Source organism: Acartia tonsa, chromosome 14 (assembly GCF_053477335.1).
Source record: "Acartia tonsa isolate MP-2025a chromosome 14, ASM5347733v1, whole genome shotgun sequence".
Classification (NCBI taxonomy): Eukaryota; Metazoa; Arthropoda; class Copepoda; order Calanoida; family Acartiidae; genus Acartia; species Acartia tonsa.
Window position 1 is genome coordinate 31,459,543 of NC_137273.1, and position 15,465 is coordinate 31,475,007.

General features: G+C 31.4%; 1 protein-coding gene across 1 annotated transcript in view; it reads left to right on the top strand.

Annotated features, from left to right (window-relative positions):
* LOC145306186 (serine/threonine-protein phosphatase PP1-gamma catalytic subunit B) overlaps positions 1–15,465 on the top strand; it is a 50,769-nt gene that overhangs the window by 15,750 nt on the left and 19,554 nt on the right. The gene's annotated exons all lie outside the window — the stretch shown is intronic.

Here is a 15,465-nt window from a genome sequence, read left to right on the forward strand (position 1 = left end):
GTAAGGTTTCTAACCATTTTGGTGGATGTTACCAACACCCTTTCAAGATAAATTGTACTTAGAAAAAATTACCCACCTATCTTTTTTTTACTTTTTCTTTATAAAACTAAAATTAAAAAATGCGGGGGGGGGGGTCTACTTCACCACCTTCCCTCTTAAGTGCCTCTAGAGGCTTACATATGAGCAGTCGCTTTAATGTACAGATTTTTAAAAGAAATTAAATATTCTGACGTAAAGATACTAGATGTATCTTGTACTTCAGAATTTCTAGATAGAAGATTAGATTAGATAAAAAAAACTTCCTTAAAGAGTTCAATTCAAAGAAACTGATAGATTTTTATAGACAAAAATTAGTTACTAAATTTGCGAAGCTACTCTATAATTCTGAATGTCCGTCCGTCTTAAACGGAAAGGGAATAGCGTGATTTCCTCGGTTGATTATTTGTTTGAGGATAGGTTTTTTCAAAGAGCGTCCAGTCTTCAACTGTCCGTCTGTCTCCGAATATTTATATATCTCTCCTTGGTAAATAGTTATTTAAAATAATGACAACATCCAAAAAATTAAAAATGCCATTTATGATAATATCAAATTAATAAAGATCCTAAGGGAAAAGACAATGAATGATGAATTAATTTAGTATAACGGCCCACATAATGAAAAACCAAATTAAACATTATTAAGATCAAAATTATTGGTTGACACGTTTGTACACTAACAAATCAAGGGTTAATAAACCTATGTAATATACAAAGTCCCTTACTTACCAACAGACCAAATATATAAGGCTTATATATAGTTTATCTTCGCTAACTAAAAATTAGCTTTTATACTAATATTAATAGAAAAAAAACTAAAGAATTTAAATTTGACGAAAAAGAAATTAAAATTGAAGAATGTTTTGTTCATATTAAAGCATCCATGAACAAAATAATTCAAAATTTATCAGGGAGGAAGGGAACATTAAATAGTTTAAAACTTTGGGTACTTTTATATTGGGCCAAACTAGCAGCGGCCAAACACCACTGATTTTTATCTACAAATGGATAATTTTGTTATAATCAGTGGGGATGTGCAGTGCACAAATTGTCTTAACCCTCAAGAGCCCTGAAATTAATACAGATTTTGCACAACCAAATTTTGGAAAGGAAAAAATATTGAAAAAATGATAATTTGCCAATTTTGTTTTTATGCTTGAATTTTCAGCCTATGCAGGGTTAAAGGAAGATGGGAAAAAAAACTATTTTTATATACATTCTATAATTACTTTTTAACCTTTTATTAAAACATTTATGTCTAGTCTAGTGTAGTCTAGGTATTGATGGGTTGATGGTCATAAAAAAAACATCTATCATCCTAAGGCCTTTCTCTTTCTCTTTTAAAACCTTAAGTAATTAAAAGTTCTTCCTGTTCTTTAGGATAGCTAGTTGAATCGAGTATATAATTTTTTTAGCAATCTATAATTATTGTCTAAAAATCTTTTTATTTTAATTTGCCTTTCAATTTTCTCCATTTTTTCAAGTTTCAATACAGTGAAGTATTTTTTAGTAGAGTAAAATTCATTGGAAGATTTTTTTACTTGAAGCTAGTTATTTTCTTTATAATAACCAAGTAATAGGTAATACTTTGGGTACCAGTATAATCTAATGTCCCCTTCCCACCCTGGGAATTAGGAACTTGACCTTGTGATTTCATTTAAGAATGAAGGAAGGGTGGGGGAATAATTAGAAGGAAAAATATTTTGGTATGCTTACTATTCATGCAAAATTATCTAGTATTGTAATTTAGAATAGTCAAAAGGCAGGGTTATATCACTGAAAGAGAAACTATTTTATGTCCAAACTATACCTATACCTTTATTTTTTTACTAGTGGTTACGCCTCCATGAGGCCTCTAACTTCAGGAAAGGGTGGGGTGTGTTGATTTCTCTAGAAAGGGTGGTAGTACCCTTCTCAAAATGTTTATATTTCTTTCATGGACATGCGAGAAGCTTTACTATAAAGGATAACCATATAGATCCAGCGGTTAGAGTGATCTTTAGATACATACAGAACAGACAGCTAGCCATCCTGTTACTTTTATATAAGGACAATTAAAACTAAAGCTTTATAATGCCCTAAAGGTATTTTCAGGCTTCAAAAATATCAACTTAATATTTAAACTTTGCTGTTAGAAATATGATTTAATTGTTGTTTTCTACTGTTTTGTTTTTGTATTCACTGGATAATAATATTATTTTCGCCAAGGTTTGATATTTTGTTCTATTGGGTGGTTTCCCTCAAATTGCCAAGTCTAGCATCAGCATAAAACCCCTCTTCCCTCCATTGCATTGTTTTGCAATAAATCCTTATACTAAAGTAACAGGATGTGTGTCTGTGTGTTTGTACCAAAGGTTCTCGCTAACCGCTGAACCGATCGGGTTCTCCTTAACAGGGTAGCTTCTCATAGGTTCTGGGAAGGTTTATAACTATTTTCTTGGGGAGTGGGACACCCCAAACCCCACCCCCCCCCCAAAAAAAATTCTTTTTAAAACTAAAAAATAAAATTGTGGGGTCGACTAACCCCCCCCAAAAAAAAAAATTTTTTTTTCTTTTTTATTTTAAATCTAAAATACGAAAATTGGTTTGATCAAACCTCTTGGGGCAAAGCCCCTAGAGGCTAGGGGCGAAGCCGCTAGTAGAAAATAAAGTGGTTGTAGTTTTTCTTGTTTTATTAGGTCAGGTTAAATTTTAAGTTAGGCTATTTTGGGTACATGGTAGCCCTGCAGGGTTGGTTTACCGCAGGTATATACCCCCCCCCCCCCGGCCCCCCATCGCCCCCACCCCCAAACTTATTATTATATTCAATTTATATTAAAATTTAGCGAGGGGTTAAGGGGAAGGCACTATTTATTGTCAAAAATGTATTTTCTGTCATAGAATAAAACCTATTATTTATATCAAATGCGCAATTAATAAACATATTTATGACAAATGTACATAAAAAAATACAAATTATTATTATTATTAATCAAAAATGTGGCATTTTTTTTGCGTGCAAGTGGTTATGCAGTCAATTTTATCCATGGATTCAAGGGATTAGGCTACAGAAGAAAAAAGTACACCCTTTTGCTTTTACCCCATCTACTAATGAAAATGTCTAAAAATATCATTTTTAGGTGCTTACACCCTGGGGGTGGGGAGTTACCCTGCGAAAATTATTACTATTACTTATACACCGACAAACAACCTACTAATTAATTATACTTTATATTCCGGACATTATTCATAAATGCTTGTGTTTATGTTCAAATAATAATAATAATATTTTTTTTAAAATAGCAATTTTTTGGTCGGACATTTGGAATATCTGTCTTATGTATATTTTTTTTTATATTTTACTGTTTTATTGTCAGGTATCTAAAAGGTCGATAAATTAATGTCCAACTCTAAGGATAATAAACAAAATTGACCCTTCTGTAGATTACAATAAGTGGTTAAAAACGTTTAAACACTAAACTATATGGACAAACTATTTTTAGTAGCGAAGCTACTCTATAATTCACAATGTCCGTCCGTCCGTCCGTCCGTCTGTCCGTCCGTAATTAATGAATTGGGGGAAACGTGATTTTCTCGGCTCCTATAAAAGATAGAGAGCTGAAATTTTTGACAACATTCCCATCATTAAGGAGCAAAATTAACTATAAAACATCAACGGCGATCGGACTGCTTTTTAGCAGGTTTTAGGCTATTTTTTTATATTTTCCAAATTTTCCCCATATCTTTGGTGTTTATAGTCCGATTTTCAAAAAAATTTCAGTTGAAGATATCAAAATTAAATTTCCCGTCATTTGAAGAAAACAACAATGACGGTCAGACTGCCTTTTTGCAGGTTTTTGGCCATTTTAATATTTTTCACATTTTCCCCATATCTTTGGTGTTTATGGTCCGATTTTCAAAATTTTTTCAGTTAAAGATATCAAAATTAAGTTTCCTGTCGTTTGAAGAAAACAACAATGACAGTCAGACCGCCTTTTTGCAGGTTTTGGGCTATTTTTCATATTTTTCACATTTTTACCCATATCTTTGGTGTTTAGGTATGGTCCAATTTTAAAAAAATTTCAGTTAAAGATACATATCTATTCTTGATTTTAATAAATACACTTTAAATCTACTTCTACGTATTCCCATCCACAATTTTTGTGCTTCGCTACTTATGGATGTTGTCATCCTTGTTTTTTAAAACAAATATTTCGCTGTTTTATCTTTGATTGATTGATTGATTGATTAGCCATAGTTTCTCAGGGTTTGGGCCTAAGTAGTCATGGAGTAGGCTGAGACACTTTTGTATAGCCACTAGGGCTATCAAGCTCCACGTTCAAGCACATTATGACTTGACCCGCTGTCTCATGAGAGCTACTCATTATTACCTCACCCTCGCCGAGTATGGCAGGTGTCCCAAATTAAGTCACCGTAATGAATGACGCTCTCCTCAGAGGAGCTTGGGATAAGGGTAGTACTGATATTATGTACGTGACTATTGAGTATCCAAACTTACCCAATAATCCCCTTCTAACACAACCAGGGGAAGTTGCGTGATTATTATTGCGAATGAGAAATTCGAGTCAACACACGGAGAATTGAACTCGAACTCTCACCACCGTAGTTCAGTGTGTTACCACTGAGCCACGGCGCCCCTCGCTGTTTTATCTTATGTCCTTTGCTGGTTATGAAAGCATTCAGCTATGTCAAACAAACATAGATTGTTAAAAATTTTTTTTTTGTAGTAGCGCAGCTACTTTGAAATTAAAGAGTGCTATGCTTTCTATAATAAATATAGAAAGACTAGATGTACAATGTTTTAATTGGACTAATAGGAACAATCCGACCAAATTATTGTTTAGAAAGTGTACTCATTTTGGTACTAAAGTGCAGTTTTTTTCTTCATATCATCCACATAATAAGTCAGTCACAAACAAATGAATTTGTATGAAGCTTTATTTAGGAGAAGATATATCGTCCTAAAATTTTGTCACTCTAGTAATTTTATTGAATTGAATCATATGTGAAGTTGAACTAAAACAGTTCTCTGCTAGAATTTCCTTCTCAAGGTAGTGGATTTTTTTGTTAGGATAATAAATCTATTCTTTCTTTGAAAATGAACGTTCTTGTTTTTGTTAAAAGTTCCGCATTATAGATTAAAACAAAATAACAAATTATTTGGTGGATTTTTAATATTTAAGAAAATATGTTTTTATTTTCTCGTGTCATAATAATTAAATATTTATGTCAGTCCGTCCGTAACGCTATTAGGGATTTTTTTGCACGATTGATTTATAAGACAGACTTCAAATTTTCTATTTTTTACTTTAATCTATGACAAATTTTGTAGTTTTTCCATCAGTGAGTTTTTTGTGCTTCGCTACTCATAGATGTTGTCATGATTGTTTATTTCATAGAAAACATTTACCTAACGTACGAAGTTTAAAGTAAAGTATCAAGACTTTAGTCTAATCAGACACATAAAAAAAAAAAAAAATGTACATAACACTATGGTCTATTTAAGGGGTTTAGTGGAAATTTGGTATAGCTTTAATCAAATTTAAATATTTACACTTCTACCAGTCCGAATTCATTAAAATAAAAAGTTATGAGTAATATATTACATTAGGCAACTTTTTAAAGTTGGTCATGTATAGGTGCGTGCACAGGAATGTGATTGGGGGGTAGCCAAAAAGGGGTGATTTTTAAAATATACTTTTCGTTACTACTACGTTATTTTTAAAGATAATTGAACCAAGTTTCTTCCCTGATTCAATTACTACCCTAGGTAAACGATTATTAATAAATAATAGGGATTTCCCGCCGAAACCGCCGTCTACCGCCGAATTCCGCCGTGTTATTTGCTACCTCATTTGGCTGTTTGGAGTCAATAGAAAAGTGTGATCTATCTGAATAAAAGTATTATAATACACCTTTTTCTATCCACTTACAACTGCTTTTTAATATTTATAATGTATTTAAGAGGGGTTAGGTCTTTTTAAACTTAAAGAAAATGAATATTGAGACTGAATAATTGAGCTTCCTATTAAAGATATTGATTATTTTTTTTTTGTAAAGTATTTTTCTACCTGTATAGTCTACTATTATAAGTACCTATTTAAATTTAGTACTGTCCTTCAATGGCCAACAGGGGCCAACACCGCCACCCACCGCCACCAGAAGTTAAAATTTTAATTTTGTTTTTAAAAGTATCAGACTGAGTTTTAAAGGAAAAAAGAATTCTCATAACTGAACTAAATATTTTTTTGTATCTATGCCCCCTCCCCCCCCCCCCCTATCTAACCAAAAATAAGATAACCATCATAGAATTGATATCAAACAAACTTTAATTCATTTTAGAACAGTAAAGAAAAACCGGTAGACCAAGTAATAGACTAAAACAGTATTTGCCAGCTAAATCATAACATAAAAATGCTTTGTATCTTTCAAAAAAAAGACAGAAGAAACAAACACATTTACTCTTTGAAATCTTAATGTTCTTAGAGTTTTACAGACAGAGGGGACCAAGTGAACTAAAGAGTAGATGCTTGTTGGTGAGTTAATCACCACAAAAAAATCAGCTTTCTTACAAAATAAAACTGCGTAGTAGATCAAATTTTCCCTATAGATATCTAATGTCTGTAAGAGAATTAACAACAGACCGACGGACCAAATAAATTTTACACTAGATGGTTGTTGACAGATAATGTTCATAAAAAGATTTTCTTTCAGCCGTCTTGAGTAGTAGCAAAGAAATTCACGATGTTTACATATCAGTTCATACAGACTGACGGACTTAGCGAATTTGAAAGTTGCTACGCTACTACAAAAAATTTTTTTTGCACACTCCTTCTAAGGACAAGAGTTGCAAAAACCTTCCCTAAACACTAAAATTAAAAAATTAGTTTTTTAAAATTTGCGGGCAGCGGCTTTTTTTGCGGGAACTGCGGGTAAGTCGCGGTTTTCTTTTAAAATTATTGTTCCTCAAGTAATTACTGATAAATTTTAAAAAGTTTTACTCAATTATCTTTAATAGTAATGGAATAACAGAGAAATTAAGATTGCTGTTATGATTTGTAATTCCCCCCCCCCCCTTCAAATTTAGGTTTTACAGGCAATTTTCAGATTAAAAATTTTTAAAGTTGCGCTACCGACCCCACTCTGGAAACTTGACTAAAAGTTGTATTATATTCTCAAAATTTAGAATCATATATGGTTTGGTATGGGGTCGGTAGCGCAACTAGGAGTAAAATGACGAAAACTAATTTTTTTTGCTAAATTTTTCACTAAAAAAATGACGAAAATTATTTCATAAATTTACTTTCAAAGCATAAAATTAACACTTATAAGGTAAAATATATAATAAAAATGTTTTTATTTATTGATTTGGTGTATGTATTTGTAAAGAATATGAACGAAATTAGTTTTTAATAGATATTTATGCAAAAAAAAATTATTTTTCATATCTAGGTAGAAAATAAAAAGTAGATTTTTGACTTTCAAAAAATATTGATTTGACCCAAATTTGAAGTAAAAATAAACTTAGTTCCAAACGTTATTTTTTCTTTTCCTTGTCCATTATGCATGCGCTGGGGCATTTAAATCAATAATATAAAGTTAAAATAAGAAAATTTGATCATGACTTTTTTGCCAAATTTCCACCCTTAGACCGTTGTGCATAAACATTTAAAGTTCTAGACACAATTGAAGAGGATTAAATTCAAGGCATTGTATGTTTTAACATTTTAACTTTATACAATGATCATTCAATAAAATTAATGGTTGATAAGTTTGAACATTATGAAACCAACCAATCAAAATTCAATAAAAGTACCTACCAAAGTTGTTTTCAGTTGCAAAATGAGATTTAACCCAAAGAAGTTTATATGCTTATGCTCCATTTAAAATGAAGAATTTTATTTATATTATTAACCTACATTTAAATGCACCCTCAAGTTGAACATAAGGCTGGGTCAATATGCATTTTGTCCAAATAGACTGGTTCAAATTTTCTTAAAGATTTTAAGGGATAAGGAAAAATTTATGTACACCCAGAGTTGGCATTAAAAAAACCACTTGGTTTAAACTAAAAAAAAACAAGGTGGGGATGGTTTTTAAGAAATATTTATACAAAGGCCTATCTTTCCAGTTATATCTTTTTATAATGTAAATAATACAGTAAATAAGTGTCAAAAACCTAAAATACTTTATCAGTCAGGGTTTTGGGCTGCCTTTTATCGGGTCCTTTTGGGCAGATTTGGGTACCCCCCGTTTTGGTGGGTGAAAAAGGGGGAGGGAGTGAAAAAAGAGGGGGGGGGGTAGGCCTGTAATTTGGATATTATTAAAAAAAACAAAAAAAACCTGGTTTTATTTTAAAAACCGGTTTAAACCAAAAAAACAGGTTTGTTCTTTTTTGTAAAAAAAAACAGGTTTTTTTACCATCTCTCTGTGTACACCTTCAGTTAAAATAATCAAAATTGCCTCTTATGTAAATAAAAAATAATTGTTTGAATAGTCTGTACAAATAAATCTATGGGAACCAGTCCAGTGTCCTCCTCACTGGATTTATTTAGTACCATCGGGGCCAACAAATCAGTAATTAATTTATTGTAGCAGTGGTTTCAATGTTAAAAAGAGCTTAAATCCACTCAGGACAATGTGTAGTTTCCTTCGATTGGAGAATTCAATCTGTTTAGTAGTCATCAAAAACCTTTCTACTTTATATTTTAAAATAAAGCATGCTATAAAAATTTCCAAATATTTTTTATGGATAATTGGATCCTTGTTAGTTTTACAACTATTTATTTACTAGTTGATGCATCACTCCCCCCCCCCCCCCCAGGGATTAGGGATTATGTCTTAAATTTTCTGCCATCCAAAAATAATAAATCTTATTTTTAAATTAAGACATTTCTTTTTCTTCTTAACTTCACATATTTTTTCATGTCCCTATTTTTTGCTAGCTTTTATTTTCTAGGACACTGAACTTAATGCAAATTTTTAAGTTTGATAGATAGAGTTATTATAGACTATTCTTGTGCCGACTTTTATTTTAACTTGATTGGTTGGTTCCAATTAGAATAGTCGATAGTTTTAAACAAATAATTATATTCTACAGAAGGGTTTTTTTTGTTTATTATTATTAAGCTATTATTGTCTTATCACTGGTAAAACAGGCAAGCCACTATGATCTAAAGAGTAGCTTCGCTTTAATCCTATATTAAAATATATGTAATCCTTCAGTGAAAAACTAAACAATTCAAAGATTACAAGCAAAAGCTACTAACAGCTTAACTGAGAGAGCAAAGTTTATTGAAATTCATTTCGTTCTGCTAGCTAAAGGGTTCTTTCATATTGGGGGAGGTATTATTTCTTTTATGGTTGATCTCCAATATTTTGTCTATTGTTAAATTGTTATGCATTTAGAATTGTTTAATTCGAGGAGCAAATAAACTTCAAATACACTTCAAATACAAATGCATGCACTCTTTTTGTAAAGACTTGGATATCAGGGATATAAAGGGATAAGACAATGGCCTATAAATTGATGTACATCCCCAATGATAGCATACAAAATTACTCCTTCTGTAGAAAGGGGGGGGTTTTTAATGCAACCATCTCGTAATCAGTGAGCAAATGCCACTTAGAATTCGAATTTCCATCTGATATTTTGCATGAATAATCCTTGGTAGGTCTATTTTCCCTAAATCAAACAAAAAGTTGGAAAAGTAACGGCTAACGGCTGGCGGCTCAGCAGTTTTGCCATTTTTTGGATATCTATAATACAAATTAGTCACGAAACCTCTCTCCACATAATACTCGTTGCCACTACAAAACACTATAAAACGGTTCTAGACTGTAGCTGTTGGTACTAGAAGTTTCAAAAATGGTTATTGCTATCATTTAACATGAATTAAACCAAAAATATGTTTTATAAAGTTGATTCCTACGTAATTGATGAAGGATTTACCCTAAAAATAGGCAAAAAACGGCTAAACGACTGAGCCGCCAGCCGTTACTTTTCCAACTTTTTGTTCGATTTAGGGAAAATAGACCTACCAAGGATTACTCATGCAAAAGATTAGATCGAAATTCGAATTCTAAGTGCCATTTGCTCACTGATTACGAGATGGTTGCATTAAAAAAAAACCCCTTAGTGATTGAAGAAACTAATCAAAATTGGTTAGTTCCTAACTAGTAGGTAGTGTCCAAACTTTTCAACAAATAATTTCAATCTACAGAAGTGGCTATCATCATTGTTTTTTCGTCCATTGTCTTATCCTATAAGATCCTTGATATTTTTTTCTTATTGCATATACCCAACCCTGAAACTGAGTTTTTGGGCCTGCTTGAAAACTGTTCAGAAAATGTCGAAATAGTATTTGGAGAGAAAAAATTGTAGTATTACAATAATGAGTCATTTTCTACTTATCATGGGATAGAAAAAATAATAACCTATTCCAGTATGGCTCCAAATCCGATTCAATTATCCGCTGGTTTTAAACCATACTTAATCATGTGTTGTACCTTATTGTAGAATTTTCCACGAAACATAAAATAATAATGATAGATAATCCATGTTTTGTTGGTTTGGGGCTTTGGTCCCTATGGGCAAACAAAACAGTAATAAATATTAATTTTGATTTTACTCTCCGCGGAAAACTGTTTATAATACAATACGATAAATAACTAATACTCATACTAGTAAGTAACTATTTCGTCATGTATAGATTTACCAGAAAGCGATTTAAACAGTCATTTTGTTAATAAGGGATAAGACAAAATTGTTTATTATGAAATGATCATTCCAGCTGTTAATGAGAAAACACATAGTACATACTAACATACAAACACCCTCACTGTTACTTTAGATTAAACAATTCTACTAAAGAAGCCAAGAAAATAAAGAGATTATACAAAATAAACACTGTTTCTTTGACCTTTTTAAACAAAATATTATGTAACAATGTCCATTACTAACAGGATATAATACTTATATATCGCATCATATTGTAAACAGTTTTCCGTTGATATTAAAATTACTTAAGTTATTCGTGGAAAATTGTCTGTAATACGATGCTATCCTTATAATAATGTAACATTATGTGTGTTTGTCTGTCTGATTGTCTGTTTTTTTGTACCGAAGGATCTCGCTAACTGCTGAACCGATCGGTTCTCCTTAACAGGGTACCTTCTCATAGGTCCCAGGAAGGTTTATAACTATTTTCAACCCCTTAAAAAATGAAAAATACCCCCCCCCCCAAAAAAAAAAATTAACTAAAATTAAAAAATGAGGGCACCCCCTCAAAAAAATTGTCAACCCCCCAAAAAATTTATTTTACTTTTTTAAAAAATCTAAAATAAGAAATTGGGTTATCAAATTCGACTTCCCCTTCCTCAAGTGCTCCTAGAGGCCTCTAGGGGCGTAGCCGCTTGTATATGATATTTCAGTATGGCTGAAAACCGGTTCAAATCCAGCGGATATAATTGGTTTCTAAGCCACACTGGAAAATATATTATTTCACCCTAGCAAAGATCCACGTTTGTAGCAACGCCCTGAAATCTAGCTTTATGATATTTTTTAATACATTGATAACAAAAAATGCGCTGAAAGTCGCTTTGATTGGCTACAATGTTAAAACCTATTATTTGGAAAATACAAAATGAAGCCAAATATCAGAGTTATGTAAAGGGTTTGTCATAGAACAGCAAAAACAACTATCCCCTCTGTAGACTAAAATTTTTTCATTGATGTAACTAAAAATTGCTAAAATGAAAGAACTTCCCACTGCAAAGTTATGTAAAATTGTTTTGTCCTTACTAACATTACTACTAAATACATTACATTCTTTCCAGGGGACAGACATTCAATTAATTAATTCCTTTTTAAATTGCAGACAATTTAGATCTTTTTGGGTAATATTTGGCTTATTTTTTAATGCAATTAAAGTAAAGTGGAGAAAAATAAAGGAAGTTGGTTTGGGGAAATTTTCACTTGAAAATTGTCAGGTTTGATACATGTTATCAGTGTTGTGGATCCGGATCCGCAAGGATTCGCACTTTTTGAGTCCAAATTTTGAGAATCAGACATTCTCGTGACAAGAGCCAATCTTTAAGGTTTAGGTTAGACTTGAAAATTAAAAGTATTTTTGACTTCGAGATTAAAGAATAAATATTTTTTGTAAAATTTGGTGATTTTATTTGTATTGTCAAGGATCCGGATCCGCATACAATCAATGCGGATCCGCAACACTGCATGTTATTAAACTCCTTTGATAGCTCAAAATTATTTGAGGAAAAGTTCTCTTTCTCTGTATAATGGCAGGAAAATCTCCTAAAATGATTCAACCGTCTTTCTTAAATAAAGGGGAAACTGGGACTTTTATAATTATAGAGTAGCTTCACAATAAAAAAAAAATAAGACGGGGTGATTAACAGTCCTTGAAACCTGGAGCTTTCCTAATGCATTAAAAATAAGGATAACAACACCAATAAAAGCAAAGAACTGAAACTGTAGGACAAACAAACATTAACACATGTAGGGTGCCAGGACTTGATTATAGAGATGCTTCGCTTATAACATTGTACCTTGTTGTAATAAGAATCATTATTTAAAAAATTAAATGAATAGGAAAATTCATCATACAAAAATAAGTTGTCAAAAAAGTATAAATCAGCATGTTTTAAATGGACGTACTGGTAACGATTTTATAGTCTCTAAATCGCATCTAATTGTTAAAATAAACGTAAAGAGCTAAACGTTCCGATTGGACAGAATTACCCTATGGTAGAAAAGCTTCGCTTTTAAAAACGAAAGATAAAAAGTCTAATATTGTATTTTATATTTGTAAAATATCAGAATTTTTTTTATCCAATATCCCATTTAGATATTTCATAATCAGATTTTGTTGTGTAATCTGCTGGGAGGGGACATTAAATTTGTAGACCCAATTGATAGCGTTTTGGAGTGGAAAAGAGTTTTATGTGGAGATAGGTTTTGTGACTAATTTGCAATATAGATATCAAAAAAAGGCAAAACGACTAAGCCGTCAGCCATTAGCCATTACTTTTCTAACTTTTTGTTCGATTTAGGGAAAATAGACCTACCAAGGATTACTCATGCAAAATTTCAGATGGAAATTCGAATTCTAAGTGCCATTTATTCATTGATTACGAGATGGTTGCATCATCCCCCCCCCCCCTTTATTAATTTATCTCTATTGTCTTATCCTAAGATCCCTGGTAACCTTTATTTTTACTTAAACATGTTAATTACTAAATTAGACAGTAGATCGCAAAAGGTCAAAAATCATACAGGTTAATTTTAAAGTAAATACTTATAAATAATATTTTTAAAAAAAACTAGTCATAACTTGTTGTTTAAAATATATAGGTAGGGAAAAATATGGATATTAGCCCTTTATAAGGTACCAGCGGTAACGTCCCTATCACATAGAGGCTTCAAATTTGTAGTGGGAGAGAGGGGTTAAGAAATAGTTTGAAACCATTCCAAGATTTAAATCTGAAATTATAATAGCTCTAAACCCTCACAGTACACATTAGAAGTTTACCTAAAATAAAAAACCGAAACAGTCCACCAGTTATTGAGATCTTGAGCTTCAAACAAACAAAAAACTTACTATTATATGTATATAACCTAATAAAATTTTTAATTAGTGTACTTTTGACTTTAAATAAGCATTTGATTGAATGCCATCTTATTATAAATAAAAAGAGAGGGGTAGATTTCTGGTAGAATCCGTAAAGGTGTGTGTTTTAAGGCTTAAAAATAGTAGTAGAACGATAATATTCACTAAATATGTGTATTTCTTATTAAAAAGAACTATAGACAAAAAATTTTTTTAGAAAGTTAACAAAATTTTTTTTCGTTTTACTACTGTTTTTAACTTATAACACATAACCTTTACGGATTTTACCAGAAACCTACCCCTCCCTTTATTTCAGTTTTGTGATTAAAATTTTGTGGATAGTGGAAAATTCTTCAAATTACGCTAAAATATATGATTTTTAGTTATGGCTCAAAACTAGTTTTAATCCAGCGGATTTAGTTTTGTACACGGAAAACAATGCATTTCGTTTAAAAAAGTGATTATGGAGATCTATTTTAGAGGCAGGTTTAGAATATTTCTCTTTGGTGTACATCGTATTTTCTTTGTAGCTTACTAAAAGGAATATTAGAATGAAAAGCAATAGTTTTTTTTGTCAGGGCTAAAGGGTGCAGAAAATATACAGGTACCCAAAGTTTTATAAACATTGAGTCTCATTGTTTATTTTAAAACCTTAGAAGTGACTAATCAAAATTCGATAAGTAAATGAGCCAACGAATAAGATAACATGGTACTAAAACTTTGGGTACCAGTGTAATTTACAGTCCAATGTCTCCTCCCTCCCTGGGGACATTCTTCCTTTTTATTCCTGATACACTTAGAAGATCTAGGTTAACATAATCATAAAAAAGAAACTATATTCCTTTAGTGTTTTTACAAAACAACAAAAAATCTACATTCCTTCTAATTTTTATTTATGAATACAAAAAATAGTTATCATATCGTATTATAGATAGCTTTCCACGGATATTAAATTTTAAAAAAAATTTAAGATTAAGACCAGTATTGTTGGCCTAGAAGGCCCGGGCTAACAAAACTTGAATTAATTTTATGATTTCATTTTTTATTTGTGGATAATTGTCTAATGCGATAGTATACATGATTTTTCATTAAATGATATTTTATTTTAAATGTACAGTGCATTTTGTACCAATAGCAATCATTTTAGAGACGAAATATATTTTTAGAAAATTAAGTATATATTTCATGAAATTTTTCTGTTGTATTAAATGATAACCCTCCATTTCCTAAATTTTCCAAGACAGCTTTTTACTCCATTTCTCGTTTCCTGGATCTTTTACAGTCTGGTAAAACAGTTTGATCTAACTTGTAATACAATGTGATTATACCTAATCTGTAAGACCATAATAATCACTGTAGATTAGTAAAAACCTGTTGACTAAGGACAAAAAAGCCAGGACAGGGAATATGGCACCAGAAAAATATTTTGTCCTCTTTTTTCCCATTCAATACTTATGTAAAGTATCTAGAATCTTGATAACCACTGCACTGTATCGATTTGATTCTCCTTTTCAGTAAGCATTATTGGTCCCAGGATGGTTTTTAACTATTTTTTTGGTAGGATATCTCTACACTTTGAAGCGAATTCGTCCTCTGAACCCCCTTCACCCTTCCATCTATTAAGCCACTTTTAAGATTTTAAGAAGGTAGTAAATATTTTTGCCTTAAATGAGCACTTTCCCCATGAAACAAATTGGGTTAGTAGAAAAAGTGCTTTAATTATGATGTTGGTTAAAAGTGTACTTTAGAAATAAACATTTGCATTTACTTGATTGTACAAATAGAAGGCTTCCCTGAA